The sequence below is a fragment of the Pinus tabuliformis genome, chromosome 8 (genome assembly GCF_031772625.1).
Source record: "Pinus tabuliformis cultivar Carrire ecotype Pingquan chromosome 8, CPIR1, whole genome shotgun sequence".
Lineage (NCBI taxonomy): Eukaryota > Viridiplantae > Streptophyta > Pinopsida > Pinales > Pinaceae > Pinus > Pinus tabuliformis.
Genome location: NC_142294.1, coordinates 1,154,836,838 through 1,154,857,993, shown reverse-complemented (window position 1 = coordinate 1,154,857,993; position 21,156 = coordinate 1,154,836,838).

Here is a 21,156-nt window from a genome sequence, read left to right as displayed (position 1 = left end):
GTGTAAGAATAAAATTTTGCGGAGTGGCAATCCAAGAATCAATGATTTCATGGTACGAATGCACCTTCAGTCATTTTCCTTCAATAATTTACAGCCTTGTTGGCATCGATGTTCGAGACTTCCAATCTATTTTTTTCTAAATTCTAATTTCGGAATATAAGCTTTCTTTTAGATGATGCAAGTTTGCTATTTGCTAATATTGGGTTAGATATTATGCTAGTAGCCAATTGAATTTGAACTTATATATTAAAATTAGTTATATATACAATAAGTATAAAAATGTGTAATTCTATTTTTAACTTAATCTAAAACTGGATAAAATCACCTTACTTGAAAAAATATTGTTTCACTATATTTCAGAAATACATATTTTTACTATTTAAAGTTAAGGACTTCGCTACATTAAGGACTTTTACTATATAAAGTTAAGGACTTTGCTACATTAAGAAATCGGGCCTCTTCTGCGAGAAACCGCCCCCATACAGAAGGTGGTGTGATAGAAACCACAAATCGCTTCCGCCTCCCGCTGACCATGTCGCCCTCCCACGCGAGCGCCTGCGTCACCATTCCGTCCGCAGTGTTCGCCATGTCATCCGCCACATCATCTTTCATACTCTGCTACAGGACAAAATTGTGTCATGATGATGTCATCCCAGAAAAGCGCCATAAAGCCCGAAAAAACCCAAATTTGGTTAAAAAGGCGTGAAAGCGATGGTTTTGTTTATTTCTATTTTGTTATACTGTGGAGACTGTGCATGCGAATTACATCCAATTCACCACCAACGCTCAAGTCCGCCACCCAGGCGAGTTCACGCTGCAAACCCGACCCCCTCAGCTCAGTCTGCAACCACATTTCGCACCAGTTGCCTATAAAACAGGTATTTACCCGATATTTTCCCACAAACCTTGTTTTTCCGAAATTTCTCTATTAAAGTCACTTGGAGAACTAAAAGTCGAATCAAAGTAGGTTCTTACCTACAAAACCTCGGTACTCTAAGTCACTGTTTGACCGTGTTTCCAAAGAAAACCTGCTAATTCTGTGGTCCTCTGTAAATTGCCCATTGAACTGAAAGTCGAGCTCATTTCCGCCTGCAAAACCACCAAAAAATGCCTGCAGAAGAAGCGCCCTTTCCACTGTTTTTTTTTTAGCTTCCTAACTAAACTTTGCAAACTCTGTTTTTACTGTGAATTTCACCCAACAAGGCAATTTCCTGAAGAGAACCAGTTTGCAATTTCCTGAGGAAAACCAAAGCCAGTATTATATTTTCTGTTGCTACAAAAGCTCTAACTCCAAGTTAAAAGGTCATTTAACAAATTGAAAATGGAGGCTCCAGTGGCCTTGAATATTGCCCCTTTGAATGCCCCACATAAAGAATTGGAATGGATACCCCTGGCTGATAGGGACTACCAAATTAAGTATATGATGGGTTACAAATCTCACCTGCAAACCTTTTGTGAAATTAGAAATAGCCACAGAAGCAACACTGAGGTCTTGGGAATTTGGGAGTCCAACATGCCTATCTATTACCTCCCCTAAGTAAATGTGCTCCCTGATTTCATACATTTATGTTGTGCAAATTATGAACCCACACAAAGAGCAGTTATGGCTCCATCAGGGTTTGTACTTTTCTATATCACTCCTCAATCCATAAATGAGATGTTGAACTTCAAACCAACTCAGCCTCTGGCTCCTCTCACCATGAGATTCTTGCTTGACGAAGGTGCCAAACTGCCTAGCTCAAAGATAACAAGAATTGCTCAGTTGTTTATGAAACCAAATTGCCAGCCTGAGCAGCCCCCTCCTTGTCTCCAAGTCTGGTTCAGTGAGGAAGGGAGACTTATTGTAGACATGATATCCTACATCTTAGGGTTCAAAACCAATGAGTATGTTGATGAAACTGTTTTGGTATTAATGTCCATATTCACTCCATGACAGCCCCTTGCTGTCAAGTATGATTATGCTAACTTCATAGAAAACAAAATCCACGAGCAATTCATGAATCTGGAGAGAGAGAGTGTGTTCAAATACATATCTTACATATATCATTTGTTGTTGTACTATCAAGGTGATAGCTTCCAAGTTCCTCTTAGAAAATTGGACCTCAAAGGTGAAAGGAGGTCTGTGATTTTCTGGACCTCAGTATCCCATGAGGTCCACCACTCCCCTTATCCATATTGTGAGTTCATTGACCTATTTATATATCCAGCTACTTCTTTGTTGATAACAACTCCTCTTGCCAGGCTCTCTGCTGAGATGCAGAAAATCCTACATCTCCCAAAGGAATACAGTATTGGTGACTGGTATTTTTACCAAAACTGCACAGTGATAAGGCTTTATGGCTATCAATTAGCTCCCTACAAGCTGCCGAAGTATGTCCCTATGAGACTCTTTGCTCTGGAATACTACCGAAAATTCAGTAGTTCAGATTTGACTCATTTCTATGGTGCTAGGAAAAAAGCACAGCTCAAGATAAGGCATCAATTGGGCCCTTTTATCTTCAATAAGAGGGAAGAAGCCTAGGAAGTAGCAGATGAGATATTAAAAGATCAAATTATGCTGAAACAAAGTTTTCTTTGGTCACCATATGACCCTGAACATTTCATAAGTTTTAGAAGAGTAAAAAATAAGCTTACAGGATATGTGCACCGCAAAATCCATGAAATTGAACAATATGCTAATCAACAGGAATGGGTAGAAGGCACACTAGTTGAGGAACTTACTGAAGAAGAGAAATTAGCAAAAGAAATGAAAGAGCTTGAAAAAACAATTGACCTGGACTCTTTTGGACAGGTGCCTTTTATATTGCCTCAACAACTTGGAGCGGGCACATCATCTAGCACAACTTCACAACAACCTGCCCAAGAGACTACTCCACCTGCAGGGACATCCAAAGGTAAGGAAGTACAACATTCAGGGAAGAAAGATACAATGGCAGACCGACCAGATACAGCAAAAGACTAAAGTCAAGGGCAAACCCCTTCAACACAAACAAAGGCACCTGAAATCCCTGTGTTACAAACTCCTCTCAATGAGGAAAGAGCCAAGAAAAGGGACAGGCAGGAAGAGACACCCACACGGGGATGCACAAAATAGCAAGGGGAGAAGAGGAAAAGGTTGAACCCTTACTCTGAGGAAGAATTGACAGAAGAAACAGCAGGCAACTTAAGGGGTGGGGAGACAACTGAATAGCAGGCTCCTCAAATTTTAGAGACATCAACTAGCTCTTTTCAACAAGAGCAAGATAGGCAACATGGTGTGGAGGTTACATCCACCAAGAAGCAGAGCAAGCAAGGCTCGGATATCAAAAAAGCATTCACTGAAATAAAGGCCAGAAATGAGCGTGTAAGGTTCCAGCTTTATAATCAATTGCTAAGAATGGCTCCCACCAATCAACAAAGGCTAATGGCAACCTATGATATCCAAGAAGGGAGAATGACCCTTAGTCACTTCAGGCCTACAACGCAGCAGCCACAGTTAGCTGCCGATTATATCAGAACCAATCTGGAAGTTCTCTCCAAAGACATCCACCCAATGGACCAGATTGAGTTACATAAACAAACCGGAGAAATGGTATACTCTACCTTGGCAGACAAAACATTACTGGCTCACAAACTCCAAAATTCATTGCACAATACATCTGCCCAATTGGAATTGGAGAAGGCCTCCTCATTAGCCAAGGATAATAGAATCAAAACCTTGGAGGAAATTATTATGGAGCTGGGACATGATCCCAAGGATCCCAAGGGCATACAGGCCTTAATTAAAAAGAAAGAAGAAGATATAACAGCCCTCAGAAAGCAGCTCAAGTTGTCAATTACAATGCATCCTCTGACCACAGAAGTTGCACAGCAGAAAGAAGAGGAGGATGTAGTAAGTTTGTTGATGAGGATGAATGAAAGACTACTAGAAATAGAGAAAGCCTTGGAAGCAGTACTACAAGGAAAACAGGGAGAGTTGGCCTCTCATCTAGCTCAAACAGCTGCAATTCTTACAACTTCTCTTCCTACAACTACAGCAGCAATCCCTCCTACTGATCCGGCATCAATAGCAGGTATCTCAGCTTCAGCAACAACTACAACAGCACCAGGACTAGATACCAGCATGAGCATGGAAGAAATGATGAAGGAAATAAAGGCTCTAGAACTCCAAATGGCAGAGCTAAAGGAAGCCAAAGAAAAACTGGCCAAGATAGAAGTGAATTATGAGAGATAAAAAATTACTGTGGCTGAGAAAACAAGAGAAGTGAAGGCCCTAGAAAATAAAGTAAAAGCCTTGGAGAAGGACCTTACTCTTCACAAAAGTATGGCAAAAATCAAAACAATTTTGTGGGCTAAGATTGGTCAGTCCATCACTGATCAATGGACATCAATCCAGACTATTCATGACCAGATTGAGTTGATAGCGATAGCTCAATTTGAGACTCAAAAAGCCAGAGCATTATTGGCAAACAAGCCTGAACATGCCAATAGATTGATTCACTTTTTGAATACTCATACTAGAGATCAGCTAGCAGCACTAGATATCCAGGATAGAACAGATACAATTTTGACAGTAAAAAAGGTGCTGACCATGAGGAATTTTGTACAAACTTTGGAAAGAAAGTGCCAAGAGATGCAAACAGAAATAAATTCCTTTAGACAAAAGTTTCCAACGTTGCAGAGCAAAGGGTTACCCAGCTTATTGACCAGCAATGGAAGACTGTTAATAGATGAACAATTTGCTCATAGGGTAAATACCTATGTTACCAATAAAATTACAGCATCATCAAGCAGCTCAGAAGAGACAGTGCCTCCCTCTGGACAGAGTTTATATGATAAATTAGAAAATTTGTTCTATATTGAACATGAGATAACACATCTTTTTGAAGTCCAGCCGAATTACTATAGGTATACTGAAGCTGATGAGACATTGATAAAATTACAAAGACACCAGTTGCCACCAGATCAATGGTGGCAGAGCATGCTTGAGGTTTTACCAAGGTAATGTTGGTTCTCTTTCTTTGATCATCTGCATTAAAGAAAATCTCAATATACGGGTAACAAAGAAAAGAATTCACGCAAAGAATGCATTAAGCCAGAATCAGGCACCGGTGACAGGGCTGTGACAGCAACTCAGGAATGCAAATCAAAGAAACAGCGGCCAACCGACTTAATAAGTCAAAAAGTCAAAGATAACAGACCACCTAAGGCAGCTAGTACAACGTAGTTACTTTTGCATTCATTACGCACTTTTTCCAACATCATTTATTGCTTTTGAAGAAGTAGATGGATAAATTTATTGCTTGATATTTTCCCTATGGGATATTTTGTAATTCTCTTTGTATAAATACCTCCTCAATATATGTATTATTGTTGGTTGGTGAATATCATTCTGGACCTGCGCTGTAATGTTCAGAAACTTTCTGAATAAAGATTGCTGGAATGCTTTGCTGGTGAACTTTTTGTTGTGGGATTAATGGCAGAAGAAAATATTGCAGAATTCTCATGTTACACCATGGAACAATAAGTCTTTTAACGCTTGCTTTACTGTTCTTATGTTTTACATATCATCTATATATCATATTTTGAATTGCAGGAAAAAAGGATAACCCAGAAATTGCTTGAATGTACTCTGTGTTCAATTCCTGTCAATTATTATGTTTTCATCAGGACTAGCATAGGCAAGAATTCTTGACTGCTCTTGTCTCCTTGGCCCTTTCACTCTGAACATCATCAAGGAATTATTAAATGCTCCTTGGTAATGTTTATTCAATTTCCCTCTATTAGCATAATGAAAGATTACTGATTGCCTTTCATTCCCTGACTTCATTTCATCTTATTCCAGCTTGAAAATTGTTCTGTGTTCAATTATCTTGCTCTGTAGTCCTCCTAGTGCCAAAGAAACCATACCATAGGTTCATTTTCAATTGACTCCATTAACCCAATGGTCTGAACTTCTCTCATCTTGCAGTCCTACTCTACTCTATGCCACCTTCCAAACACCAAAAAAATACTCGTGCTTCATAACTAGCCTAACATATAACAAAACAAATCTAAATCATAAAGAGAGAGCCCACTCTGGTTGCAGTTTGGCTAGAATCTGCAGCTAAAAGACTGGTTAGTGGTTACCTCGGTCGTATTCCCTTCTCTCAAGATCTTTTGGGGAACAACCTGAGTGATAACATCATTGGCGACTCCACTAGGGACTGAATGAATGTTTGTTACTGCTGTCTATTTTCTAAAGCTACAGATGGAGCCTGAAGTTAGCCAAGTAGCCTTGAAACTATTTTTGTTGTGCATTTACAGGAGTAGATAAATGTTGCTTCAGTCAATCTCCAATCTAGTTTTAGGCTTTAAATAGCTCTCCCAAAGATTTGATCAGTTTCCTTATTTTAACATATGTAAAGGAAAGTCCAAAGTTTCCTATATTTCAAAAGAGCTTCCTTCAGAATATTGTTAAAAAACTGTCATCTTTAGACATTTCCAAAAAATACCAAAAACAGATTTAGAAGCTGGCTCCAAAGAATAAAGTGCATTACACAAGATCAAACCCTGATCCTAACCCTTCAGCTATTTTTGAAAATCCTAACTTAATCTCCAAGACCCTAAGAAGACAAGAAAGTCTAAAAAATTTTGCTGATGTAAATCTTGATACAGTTCGGCAAAGTTTGACCCAGTATCCTCCTGGGAGAGCAACAGTCTTTTCTGTCAATACTACATCCTCTCCGAGTTCTTCATCCACACCTCAAAGTATCCTTTCCACTCCCCCACCCACTGCAGATATTTCCACTACTGTCCCTGTTGTTCCAACTGTCCTATTTCTTCCTGTTGTCCCATTTATCCTTGTAAATATGGAAAACCGTTATGCTCCACTGTAGTTACCTGCAAATCCAGGGGCTATGCCTCCAGATTATCAGAGAAAAATTACATATTTTGATGGTACTAGCTCCTATACAGCCCAAAAACACACTAAGAAAATGATGGACTACTTTGAGAACTATGAAATTGATGACAATGATGTCAGAATGAAATTTTTTGTTCAAAGCTTAACTACTGAAGTAAGGACCTGGTTTAGGGCACTTGGTGCAAACACAATTGCTGATCTGGATGCCCTGTACCAAACCTTTTTGAACAGATGGGAAAAGAAAAAGGACCCATTGCATATCCTATCAGAGTATGACAGTTTAAAAGAGGCCCACAAGAAACTGTCCAAGACTATTATGCTAGATTCAACAATGTATACAATGCCATCCCTCAAAACCTTAGACCTCCACCTGACTTAGCTTTAATCAAATTCTCTGATGGATTTGACTCTGACATGGCATATCAGCTAAGGGAAAGAGCCCCTGCCAGTTTGGAAGACATGCAGAGCATAGCTGTTAGTGTAGAAGCAAAAATGATCTCTAAAAGAGCCCGGGCCAGAGCTGAAAGAAGGACTACTTTCAAAGAAAATCCCTCAGCATTTGAAAAGAACTAGATGCAATCATCAAAGGCATGGATATAGTGGGTGATACAGTGGAAACCATTGAACGAAAATCTTCTTGGGATGGCCAACCAAGTAACACCACTAGAAATCCAAACTTTAGAAAAAATCAAAATCCTAACACCGGGAAGGCTAGCCCTGATCAGAATATCAGACCTCCGTTTCAAGAGAACTATGTCGAAGCCTCAACCTCTAGTGATCCAACAGAGGACACCCAAATCAACGTAATGGGTTTGAATAGTGAACAACAAATATTTCTAACCCAAGATGATCAAGAAGCTCATAATCTCAACCAATTTCAAACTAAGTCCGAAGAATCATTTGATTTCAGAGAAGGGTATGATGCAGCGGTCTATGAGGTTCATAAACAATACAAATTATGGAGTAGAACCATAGATGTGCCTGAACTTACCAAGCTGAAAGATACCAAGCTGCCAAAGAAAACAAAGGATAAAGCTGCCCTGACAGAACTCCCTGCTAAAACAAACCCCAACCCAAAGGAACCCATGGTTGAGGATATATCAGACTTACAGCCCTCAAAATATCAGCCATCCACATCCCTTCCCTCAAAAGAAAATCTAAACTGCCCTCCTGAAAATAATTTCAGAGCAGATTTAGGTCATAACAGCACTCATGATGAAGAAAAAATCGCTGAGAACACAACAAAAAAGGAAAACTTTGCTGCTGGCAATACAAGAATTCAAGTGGAAAAACCTTTTAACCTAGAAACAGAAATAGGCAAATTGAAAATAGCCATTCCTCTGTCTGAATTGGCTAAACATGAAGTTTATAGGGAATAGATCAGTAGGTCACTTCAAATATCAGAGAATATAGATGCAGTCAATGTTTTAGACGACCAACCAGAACTGATTTTTGGTCCTGAGGTAAATGGTAAAACAATAGATGGAGGAGTTCCTCCATTCTATGTGAGCTTAAATATTCATGACAAGGTGTTACATAATGCAATGTTTGATTCGGGAGCTTCCCATAATCTAATGCCTAAGTCTGTGATGGAAAGATTAGACCTAGATATCACAAGGCCCTACAAAGACTTGTTTTCATTTGATTCTAGCCAGGTCAGGTGTCTAGGCCTAATCAAAGACCTATGTGTATCTCTAGTACAATACCCTGCCAAGACAATCCTGATTGATGTGGTGGTAGCTGACATTCCACCTAAATATGGATTTCTTTTATCCAGATCTTGGGGTGCAAAACTCCAAGGATCTTTGCAGCTGGACATGTCCTATGACACCATTTCAGTCTTTGGACATCCAAAGAGATTGTATCGAGAAACATTGATGAAATATGTTGTCAGCAGTCAAGAGGAACCCCAAAACTTCCCCATTTATTCCATGCATTCAGATATGGATTCATTGATATTATACAGAGCTGAAAGGCATCCCAAAACTGATGCCAGACTCCTAGAATCAGCACAAGCAAAGAATATAAATGAACAAGCTGGTGCTCAAGATCAAAAAATTGTTGAAATGATTGATGCAAAAAATGAACAAAACATACCATATGAGCTACAAAATCCAAATCTCCCTATGAAAGCAGCTTCCAAAACTCCTAAGGCTAGTTACAATCAAGAAATCTTATGGTACTTAGAGTTTGATGGCTCAGTAAATAAGTTAGGAGCAGGGGCAGGGGTTTGGATACACAAAATGCAAAATGACCATGCTGAAGGACATGCATATAGGCTAAATTTCAGATGTACAAACAATATGGCAGAATATGAAGCCCTTTTGTTGGGACTCAAACTGATTAGAAGTCTAGGGGAAACCAAGATTTCAATTCTAGGGGACTCAGATTTGATTATCTAGCAGATAAAGGGAAACTTTGTTACTAATGATCTCAGGCTAAGAGCTTACAAAGGGGCAGCCATTGAAATACTCAATACCTTCTTAGAATCTCAGCTCACCAAAATTCCAAGAAAGCACAATTTACATACACATAGTTTGGCAATTTTTGCCAGCACTTGCAAGCTAACATTTGAGCCCAACCACCACTTCAGTGCTGAAATCAACCACAGAGCTACTGTCCTAGATAATGTCAAAAATTGGCAGGTGTTTTAAAATGATACACAAATAAATAATTTCCTGACTTTGAAAGAGGAATTCTCAAGTGCAAACATTGACACAAGCACCATTGATGATCAACAACAAATAGAAAAAAAATGAACAAAGTATATCAACTGAAACAACAAATTTGATTTTCCATCCAACAACTTTTGATAACAAAAATTTACAATCGCTGAAGCAAATGGACCTTGATGAAATGGCTGAGGCAGAATCTGAAGTAATTGAACTAAAATATAACTTTCTGCCCACAGGCCTGACTCCTTTGGAGGATATATTTGATTCAAATGATATTCCAAGAAAACCAAAAATGCAACCACTAAATGAAGAAATTGAGGACTGCAATATTGGAACCATAGAAAATCCCAAAATGATAAAACTGTCCAAAACATTGCCTCCAAATCAAAAACTGAAATACATTGAGCTCTTTAAAGAATTCCAAGATGTCTTTGCTTGGAGCTATGAGGACCTTGAGTCTTATGATACTTCGGTCATCCAACACACAATACCTTTAAAAGAAAATCAAAAGCCTTTTAAACAAAAGTTGAGAAGGGTTAATCCAGTTCTCCTTCCTCTCATTGAAAAGGAAGTCAAACGAATGTATGAAGCTGGAATAATTGCACCTATCAGGTTCTCCGAATGGATTTCAAACCTAGTACTCACTAGGAAGAAGATCGAAGAGATAAGACTGTGTGTTGACTTAAGAAATTTAAATAAAGTCTCTCTCAAAGACCATTACCACTTGCCCAAGATGGATTACATTTTACAGAGGGTAGTGGGAGATTCTAGGATCTCACTGTTGGATGGATTCTCAGGATTCAATCAGATCTTAGTTCACCTGGATGATCAAGACAAAACTGCCTTTACAAGCCCTTGGGGAACCTTCAAATATGTCAAAATGCCTTTTGGACTTAAGAATGCAGGGGCCACATTTCAACGAGCAATGGACATAGCCTTTGCTAAAGAAATCCATGACTTCTTAGTTATATATCTCGATGATCTCACTGCTTTTTCAAAATCAGACCAAGAACATTTAGAGCATCTAAGACAAGTGTTCCTAATTTGCAGAAAATATAGCATATCATTGAACCCAAAGAAATCACTATTTGGCCTAGAAGAAGGCAAACTCCTAGATCATATAATTTCAAAAGATGGCATCAGAATTGACCTGGACAGAATACAAGCTATCCTCCAAGTGCCTCACCCAACGAACATCAAAGAATTGCAAGCTTTTCTAGGAAAGATCAATTTCCTAAGAAGATTCATCCCCAACTTGGCCGAACTGATAAGACTATTGAATAATATGTTGAAGAAAGATTCTAAAGTCAAATGGACAATCGAAGCTAAACAAGCCTTTGAGGAAATCAAAATAGCCTTGAGCAAAACACCTGTCCTTACAAGCCTCAAGTTTGATAGAGATTTTATAATCTTTTCCTTTGCATCTGAGCAAACTATTGTTGTCATCCTATTACAAAAAGATGACCAAGGATGTGAGAAGCCCATTGCTTTCTTCAACAAAGTACTTAGGGATGCACCTTTAAAATATCAGATCATGGAAAAACAAGCTTATGCCCTTGTAAAAGCCATCAAGGATTTCAGAGTTTATATCTTGTATTCTCATGTGATAGCCTATGTTCCAAATGCTGTGGTCAAAGACATTCTGACTCAAGAAGTAATTGAGGGTAAGAGGGGCAAATGGATAGCTAACATTTTGGAATATGACATTGAAATCAAACCAACAAAACTGATAAAAGGACAAGGTTTAGCTAAAGTGATGATTGAAACCAATTTCCAAGCCCTTGACATCAATCAACTGGATAACGAGTAGGAGATGGAGACTCCACAGATCAATCAAGCCTTTTTAAGATCACCTTGGTATGCTGATATAGTTTATGTATTGTTAAACCTGCAAGCTCTTTCAGGGTTATCCCTAACCAAAAAGAGATTCTTAAAAATGAAAGCTTCAAAGTTTTGTATCATAGACAATGTTTTATTTTGGAAGAATCATGAAGGTATTTTGCTGAATTGCCTAACACAGGATGAAATCGACAAAGTGCTCAAGGAATTTCATGCAGGGGACTGTGGTGGACATTTGTATTGGAAGTCGATAATTGATAAAATTCTAAGGGCTGGTTTCTATTGGCCCTCCCTATTTTCTGATGTGAAAAAATTTGTAGTTTCCTGCCATAAATGCCAAATCTTCGAAGGCAAGAGAAAGCTGTTACCTTTACCTCTAAAACCCATTTCCACCGAAAGATCGTTTCAACAATGGGGTTTAGACTTTATTGGAGAAATTCACCCTTCATCTTCTAGCCAACACAAGTGGATTTGAACTCCCACATAATACTTCACCAAGTGGATAGAAGCCATCCCTTGTAGGCAAGCCGATGACTCAATAATCATGCAATTCTTAGAAACCAATATCTTGTCTAGATTTGGTTGTCTGGAAAAGATCATAACAGACAATGTTGTTGCCTTTAAATCCAAAAGAATGATCAATTTCTGTCACAAGTACCATATTACCTTAGGCCACTCCACAACCTATTACCCTTAAGGTAATGGTCTAGCTGAATCATCCAATAAGAGCCTGATAAACATCATAAAGAAAGTATTGGAGGAAAACAAAAAGAATTCGCACAAAAAGCTTGTTAACGCACTATGGGCAGACAGGTTAACTACAAAAAGATCTATTGGAACAAGCCCATATGAATTGGTTTATGGCATGGAGGCTTTATTCCCTTCATCCTTGGGAATCCCTGTGACCAAATTGCTGCAAGAAATACAAGCAGAACCCAATGATATCCAAAGAAGAATCAATCAAACTATTCACTTGCAGCAGACCAGAGAGGAAGTGTATTAGAGAACTCAGGTTATGCAAGATAGACTTAAGAAGATTTTTGACAAAATAAAAAATGCAGAGGATTTCTTCATAGGAAACAAAGTGCTGAAGTGGGATTCTAGGAGGCAAGACAAAGGAAAACATGGCAAATTTGATTTCTTATGGAAAGGCCCTTTTGTCATTCAGGCTGTACAAGTAAATAACACCTATTTTTTGAAGAGTTTGGATGGTACAGAAGTTGAGGAAGGGCCAGTCAATGGGCGAATGCTCAAACATTATTTTGATCTTCTTTGATCAACATAACAGGACTATATATTGTACATAAATAGTGTCTATTTTAGCAGTTCATTACAACAATAAGATAGGAAATAGGATGCAGCAAATTTTGAGGGTAAAGCAAGGAATTGTGCCACCCTTTTGTGTATATTTTGTCTTTATCAGAAGAAGTCAAGAAGAAAACTTGGGAGCTATAGATATGATGACAAATACTCAGACAAACCAACACATACAGAGTTGTAATTCTGTACATTTCAGCTCATGAGAAGTGTACACATGCCTCAAAGACTCAGTTTGTTTGTCTACAACAAAAGAAAGTCTCAAATTACAGCAAGAGTTGAAAGTAAGGCCATCTGAGCTGCTGTTCTTGGCTTTTCACCTGCAAAAGCCATCCCCAATTGGAGCCACTGTTAGGTTCCTATACCAATAGGTGTCATATTTCATGATTGACTGTGAAAATGCCAAATATGATCATCCTCTCCATGCTGCAAAGGTTCCATATTTTTCAAAAAACAGAAAAATTAAAAAAAAGAAATGTAAAGAGGGTATGCCCTAAAGGAAAAATCAAAGGGCAAGAAAAATGAATTGGTCAAGAAAAAAGAAAATGAACCCCAAAGAAAGACCAGGAAAGTGGCTAGTCAAAATGCCACTACTATCTCATTTTTGCAAAGAATTTTAAATCATGTAATCAGTGATTTGGTCACACTTGATGCGTGGCCCAACAACTCAATCTTGGCTAGTCCATGTTTAAATTTATTGTTTTAGAATAGAGGATAAAGATCTGTCCAAACAGGTCAAGCTTGGCAGATCAGTAGATAGCTAGAGAAACAAAGGAGCCCAACTGCTTAATATGGGCCCTTGGAAGAAATAAGGGTAGACTTAGATAGGAGGGCAATCAAAAGAAAAAGAAAGAAATGGTTTTCTAGTCCAAATGCACCCAAACAAGATGAAGAAAAATGCTAGGTGTAGCAGAATGGGTAGGTAATTCTGGTGTTGCAGAAGCAGGTGGCTGATGAGTTTAAAATGTGATCTATCTCATGAGTATCATTAATATCATGGCAAAGTGGCTAAAGTTCGGTGGAGCATGACTAATTTCCCCTCTCATTCCCCCAAGTACACTTACTAACATACCCTCAAGGACGTTGGGATCTGCTCAGTGGTCCTAGCTCATTTCATTTTATGAGAAATACTAAGTGAAACGTTGTGTTTACTTGGTCAAAACAAGCCACATTTCTTGTGTAAAAATAATAATTCCATTTTCCTTCCATTTCCCTATGCCTAAGTTTTTTCACCCTATAAACTTAGCATTTATTCATACAGATTCATCCCATACATTCATATTAACATTGACTCTATTGTATAGCTCCTTTATCATTTTCCCACCCCTATTCTATACAAAATATATAAAAAACCCAAAAAATACATAATATCCCTACCCCTGGCAATTATAGCCATATAACACAGTTTCGGGAATTATTGGTCCGTTTGGGACCTTAATAATAACCCTTCCGCGTTCATAATCCATCGGGGTTTATTTAACACCCGGTTAAATAAACAACCGCACCGGAAAAACACCATAACCCAAAGTTTTTAACACCCACAATGCGTATAAAGCATTAAATATTTGGTGGGCTCCCACCCCATAACTGCCCACCACCTCCACGTTCCGTCAACCTGTTAGTGTCAGTCTTTTCAGCCTTCCTCCAGTGATCAAATATGCTCTTACAAAGTGGTCTCAGAGTGTCAAGGTCAAATTTTGTCATTTCAAAGAGTCTTCAAGCAAAATTTGGTCACTGGGCATTAAGTCTAGGGTTTGCTTTCACTCCTTCTAAAGTTGTCCAAATGTCGGTCCATGTCATCATTCAGCTGAGTCTGTCATCATTCATAAGGTTTTCCTCATCATGTCACGTTCCATTGGGTCATTTTACACCTTGTTCATGCTTCAGTTGCGCCTAGGCAAGGTTCATTGCCCTCTCCTAGGGTTTTGGAGGTAAATTCTTTTGGAGGGACAAATCATCAGAAAAATTTATATCCTAATGTTCATACACCTTCCCCTATCATTAATGTACCTTATTAAACACTTCCCATCACTGAGATTCCCCAAATTCCTCATTTTTCCACAAACCTTAGTTTCTTGCCACAACTTGGCAATTTTCTAGGCTAGGCCTGTGTTTTGCGCTTTTGGACCCATTCCCCTCACTCCATCTCTAAGATTCCACTTTCCCCTACTTCCTAACATCCATCCCTACTTCCCAAAATCTCCCCAAGAATTTACAAGCCCCTCATCCCCTTCATTTCACTTCATTTCCACAAAATTCCTTGTTTCACACATCGGGATAAGTTTCACTCAAAAGATGTTTCAGAGAAATAAAAGATGAATTTTGGAAAATTGAGAGAGGTTTTTGTCACAAACATGCCAAAGAAGAAAAACCTCCCTCACTTTTTACACAGGTGTCATGGTTTTGGAGCAATGTCAACAATACAATCGCCTCGGGAGAATTGATGCACCTCTGAAGTGACCTTGGGAAAATCTGGTTTTCTCCTAGCTTGGTTGGCCAAATAACTTTTTTGATGAGTCAAAGGATAACTAGACAACAATATCTTTCCAATGAGCCATCATGAGCTAAATTTGGAGTTGTGGAAGACATTCAAACGTTGACTGCAACAGCACTCTGCCTTGAGGCAGCCTCATTTGGCACATTTTGACCAGTCTTGGAAGATTTGACTTTTGACAAGGGAAATTAACTACAAATTGAAAATTTCCTATTGGGTTAGAAAGTAGACTCAAATACCTTTCCAACAAGCTATCCTGCACCCAATTTGGACATCGTAAAGGCCTCCAAACGCCTCCTGTAAAAGTACACTATGCATTGGAGGTGTGCGCTATGCACTGAGGTGAGCGCGACGCATTGGACTAGGCGCACGGTGCATCAGGGGTGCGCGGTGCATTAGGCCCTCAAACACAATGTAAAAATACACGCGCGCGGTGTAGTAGAGGTGCGTGGCACGTTGGGTGAGGCGCGCGGTGCACTGGGGTTTAAGCCCAAAATTTGATTAGAAGCACATGAACTCGCCTCCTCTCCGCACAAATTTGCAGGTAGGCTCACATCCACCACTTGTGCTTGGCTTTTGAAAGATAAATGTAATGGGTTCATGATATGTTTGCCTTAGAAATCCAAGTGGAAAGCCCTCCTTTACCAATGAAATGGCTGTAGGGTTTGAATGCAAAAAAGTGTTGTAGGGTTTCAAAAACAGAGTGTAACCAAGGTTGTCATTATTTCCCCATTTCCCTTTGTTTTCCATTCCCAAATTCACCCTTATTTTTCCCCATTAATTCCCTCCTTCATCCTACACTATAATCCCTCAATCCTAGTCCCTCACCTCTATTACCAAAACACATTATCCTTACCTAACATCCCAAAACCCTAAAATCCAAGATTTTCATTTCCCTTCTCTAAGTCCCTTGTTTTTATTTCCAAATTCCCTACTTCCCTAATGTTTCCCCTTTCCTAATATTCCCGTGTGTATTTGTTTATGCTTGGTCACAGCATTTTTAGAGCCAAAGAACAGTTTACACGCGATTGAGCAAGGCACTAAAACGGCGAAAAAGCCCGATCCACTCCAAATTTTGGCCGAAGCCTCTTTGGATGAGCATGGTACTTGATTGGGGACCCCCAGCCCAAATTTCAAGGAATTTGGAGAAAATTTTGTCAATTTTGAAGTTTTTGGCTCTAAAAACAGGTTTTTTGGCTCAACGCGTAGCGCGCAGCGCGCGACCCATAAGATTGGGAGGTGCAAATCATAAATGGTTTACATTTTTGGATTTGTCACGATGAAATATACATGCTCAGCTATTTCCAAGGCATTTCATCAAGGTTTGGGTTCCCAAAATGTCAAAAAACACGCAAAAAATTACCTCACTGCCCCTTTTTGGACACACAGGAAGCAATCATGGGAGAATGAACTTTTGGAGGGGCAAATGGACACCAAATTGGAAACCTCCACTTCGGTTGGAAAGTAGACATCTAGGGCTTTCCAACAAGCCAACTTGAGCTCAATTTGGATGTCGGGAAGTGCCCCAAAAGTAGGTGGAAAGGCGCACGGAGCGTTGGGTCAGGCGCGCGACGCATCAAGGTTTTTTGGCACAATTTTCATCTTTGGCTCAGGAAACGAAGCCAGTTTGACCAGTTTTGACTTGTGATGGATTTTTTCAATCCTATTGATGTAATTAATGAAACATGATGTAATTTTGGCACTTTATTACTTGTTCTAGAAGATTCATTCACTAAAAAGTGAAAATTAAATGAATGAATCAGTTTCCTACCTTATAGAGGAAAGTTGTTTTGACTACCTAGATTTTAGTTCCTTGTTTAGAATTGGTTGAAACTGCTCCTAGAAGGAGGAGCTCGACCCCTAGAGGCTAGGGAATGGGTTGGCATGGTCTATCTTATGTATTTTCTAAATCATTTTCATGGTTGGACTCTTGGGGAAGAGGTTTTGAGACTTTAGTGTACATTTCACTTCAGCATTTTGGCAAAGGAAAGACCAGGGTTTTGCAGCACTGTTTGGAATTCTTGTGGCTTGATGTCTTGATGGTGTGCTTCTTTCAGTACTTGTAAGTTTGTTATGTGTATCATTTTCCTTCTCTCATCTTCTGCAATTGAACAAATGAAGTGTTAAGGTAGAATTCATAATCTGTAATGCTCTGCCTTTAAGTTTGTTTGATCTACTATGTTTTCATCTATTTAATGAGAACTCTTGAGGTTTTCTTGCTCTCCTTAGCTCCTCACCTGTCTGATCTATTCACCTCATTGCTTTTAAGGCATCAAAACAATTTCCTAACTTGCTCCAATCAGACCTCTGCAGAAACTGTCTCATCCCCGCACCCAAAATTTCTTTTCCCTTTGATTCAACAAAAACCCCAAAAACTCACCTTTAAACTTCTGCACTTAATACCTACCCTAAAATCAGTTACCATTTTAAAGTCATCTCACACCCTATTGCTCATTTTCTCAAGATTGACTGGAGAGAGCCCTCTCCTATCCTCGTAGGGATAGCTACGAGGCTGAGCGTGGTTTGATGTTGCCTTGAGTTTTGCCTTCCTTAGCCTGGGGAAGATTCGAGTGTTAACATAGTGGCGACCATACTGGGAAAGAAAATGGTTTGCTTGTTGATGTCATTTGTTTTATAGCTACAGAAGGAGCCTGAAGTCATGCCAGGTAGCCTTCGAAACGCTTTTGGTTTGCATTAGCGGAAGTAGATAAACGCTGCTTCAGTCAATCTCTGGTCTAGCTTGTAAACGTGACATTTAACTTGTTAATTACCCAGTACATGTATCAAGTTCAGATCTGATTGTTGATGGTGGACAACGATCAGACACTGGAAAGGCTGAAATCATTCACCTGGCGACTCTAAGTCATTTTCGAGATCAGATCCAAAGACTCCACTGGAGGATGATCCCAACCAGCAAAAACATGAAAGGACAACATGGACAGATCAGGTATTCAAGTTGGAATTTCATCCAAGACATTTTGTTCTTTGTCATAAATTATTTCTTCTCTTTTCCCAAGAATGTCAAGAAGGCTTTGCAAAGTATACTGTATTTGAGAAGAGATTCTCGGCCTGCAGTTGATTCTTTCCCTTTGGAGATTGTGAATACCAAAGATTTGCATACCTTTGAGCTTGATCAAGACCTTTCTTCTAAATCTTGTGATGACCATCTTTAGATTGATGAACCTCAAAAGACCAAGACCGATTCTATACCTGCTGTACATACCCATACACCTTGTAAAATTCCAGATCGGTATAAACCTCTTGTTTTACCTTCTGTTCTCCATGCTTTCCCCAAAAACTATGATCTATACTTACCGAGGTTTGATGGTGAAAGTAAGAATGTCAACGCTGAGCAACATGTGCAGAATTTTGAGTCTTTTCTAGACCTCTTTGAAGTTGATGCAGAAGATGTCAGTGTAAGGCTTTTTGCTCTTTCTTTGCAAGCTAAAGTGAAGAGTTGGTTCAAAGCCCTACCTGATACGAGCATCTCAGATTTCCGGCAGTTCGTCAAAGTTTTTCTCGACAGGTGGATGATCGGGCAGAACCTTTTCTTGATTGTAGAAGAGTATAACCACCTGAAAAGACTACCAGTGGAGACAGTACAACAGTTTTCGGCTAGATTTAATCAAGTTTATTATTCAATTCCAGTTGAGATAAGGCCTACTCCTAGATCTGCTCTCTTGCACTATCCGGGTGCCTTTGATCCGGAGATGGAGTTTCAGCTAAGAGAAAGGGATATTGCAACACTTCATGAGATGCAAAACAGTGCAGTAAATGTAGAGGTTCATCTGCTGATCTGAAGGGCAAGGATGAAGGAAGAAGAGATGAAAAACATAGATCCGGAAAAATCGACATCTCTAGAGGTAAAGCTTGACATTTTGGTAAGTGCAGTGGAAAATATGATGGATAGGATCACCACAAGGAATGATTATGATGTTCAAACTCATGGCTCGCTGATTGAAGAAGAACAAGTTGCTGCTCCAAAACATTTTGTTTCTTATCCTAGTTGTCATAGATCTGATAATGATTGTTTTGTAGATCACCTTGGCGAAGAAAGAATTGTTGATATGACCTGCATGATTGATGATATGTTTTATACCGATGATTTGCCTCAGTTTGATCAGTATGATGATGATTATGTTCTCCAAACAGAAGCTACTATTGCAATCAAACAAGCAGCTAGTTTGTGGGAGGAAGAAGTTCATTTTAAGCAGCTTGAATACAATGTTCAGCCATCACATATCAGCTATGGCAGTGACGAGGAAAGTGCAGCAAATTTTGAAATAAGTAAAGGATCTTTGCCTTTTTGTTTTGATTCATGTCATTTCATCAGAGACAACTTCCATGCAATCAGAAATCAGCTGTCAACAAGTTTTGATTTGGACCACCTTGAGAGCAATGAAAACCTTGTTCAAGACTTTTCATATCCAGAATTGCAGCCCTCGAATGCCTTTGATTGTCAAGTTGCAGATGAAGGCATGGAAGTTGACACATATGATCAAATGATACAAGAAGGTTCCCTACCTTTCTGTTTTGAATTATTTCAGCTTTTGAAGGGACAATTGCAAAGTAAATCTTCAGTAAAGAATGAGCAGCATGTAGGCAATCATGTAATCACATTGGAACCAATAGAAAATGGGTTGCAGCAGTCTTTTCATGTTTTTCATGATCCAATAGCTGATTTTTTGGATGAGGTTTGCAGTCAAAATCTCTCTCCATTGACTATATGTGAGCTTGAAATGTGTATTAATAAGAATTTGATTCGGCAGCGGGTTTCTTTCTCATTTTTAGTAGAGGTCTCGTCACAAGGCTCAGATCAAAGTTTGCATTCGTGGTATGAGGAAACAAGAAGTAATCCATTAGATGAGCTAAGTTCCAGTGTGCTTGAATTTCAAGATCCTTATGCAGTGTTTTTAAAGGCGGATAGAGAATTCATATCATTCAACGGATCTGTTTCTAAGTTATCATGGGAGTTGCCTTTCAGTAGTTCTCTCTTGTTGTTCATAAGTGAGCACTTGCGGAAAATTTGAACAGCAGATGGAATACTTACTTGGTTGCACTGGTTGTTTCATTTCACTTGATCAGCTGATGAATGAAACTGTTAGAGTAGGTTTTCATGAATAAGCTCCACTTTGAGCATCATTTCCAGTTTGTCGGTTGTGTTTAAGTATTGAGTCAGTTTTTAGTTGAGTGAGAGTCAATTTTTGTCATCCGAGTCATCAGTTTTCAGTCATGCACTTTAGTTTAAGTTTTTGACTCCATTGCCCAATGGATAAGGCGTTGGTCTGCTCTCCCAAAGATCTACCGTTCTTGGCACCTCCAAGGAGCTACCATCCCCATTGGAGCCAATGTTAGTGTCAGTCTTTCCAGCCTTCCTCCAGTGATCAAATATGCTCTTACAAAGTGGTCTCAGAGTGTTAAGGTCAAATTTTGTCATTCCAAAGAGTCTTCAAGCAAAATTTGGTCACTAGGCATTAGGTCTAGGGTTTGCTTTCACTCCTTCTAAAGTTGTCCAAATGTCGGTCCATGTCATCATTTAGCTGATTCTATCATCATTCATAGGGTTTTCCTCATCATGTCAAGTTCCATTGGGTCATTTTACACCTTGTTCATGCTTCAGTTGCGCCTAGGCAAGGTTCATTGCCCTCTCCTAGGGTTTTGGAGGTAAATTATTTTGGAGGGTCAAATCATCGGAAAAATTTGTATCCTAATGTTCATACACTTTCCCCTATCATTAATGTACCTTATTAAACACTTCCCATCACTGAGATTCCCCAAATTCCTCATTTTTCCACAAACCCTAGTTTCTTGCCAGAACTTGGCAATTTTCTAGGCTAGGCCTGTGTTTTGCACTTTTGGACCCCTTCCCCTCACTCCATCTCTAAGATTCCACTTTCCCCTCCTTCCTAACATCCATCCCTACTTCCCAAAATTTCCCCAAGAATTTA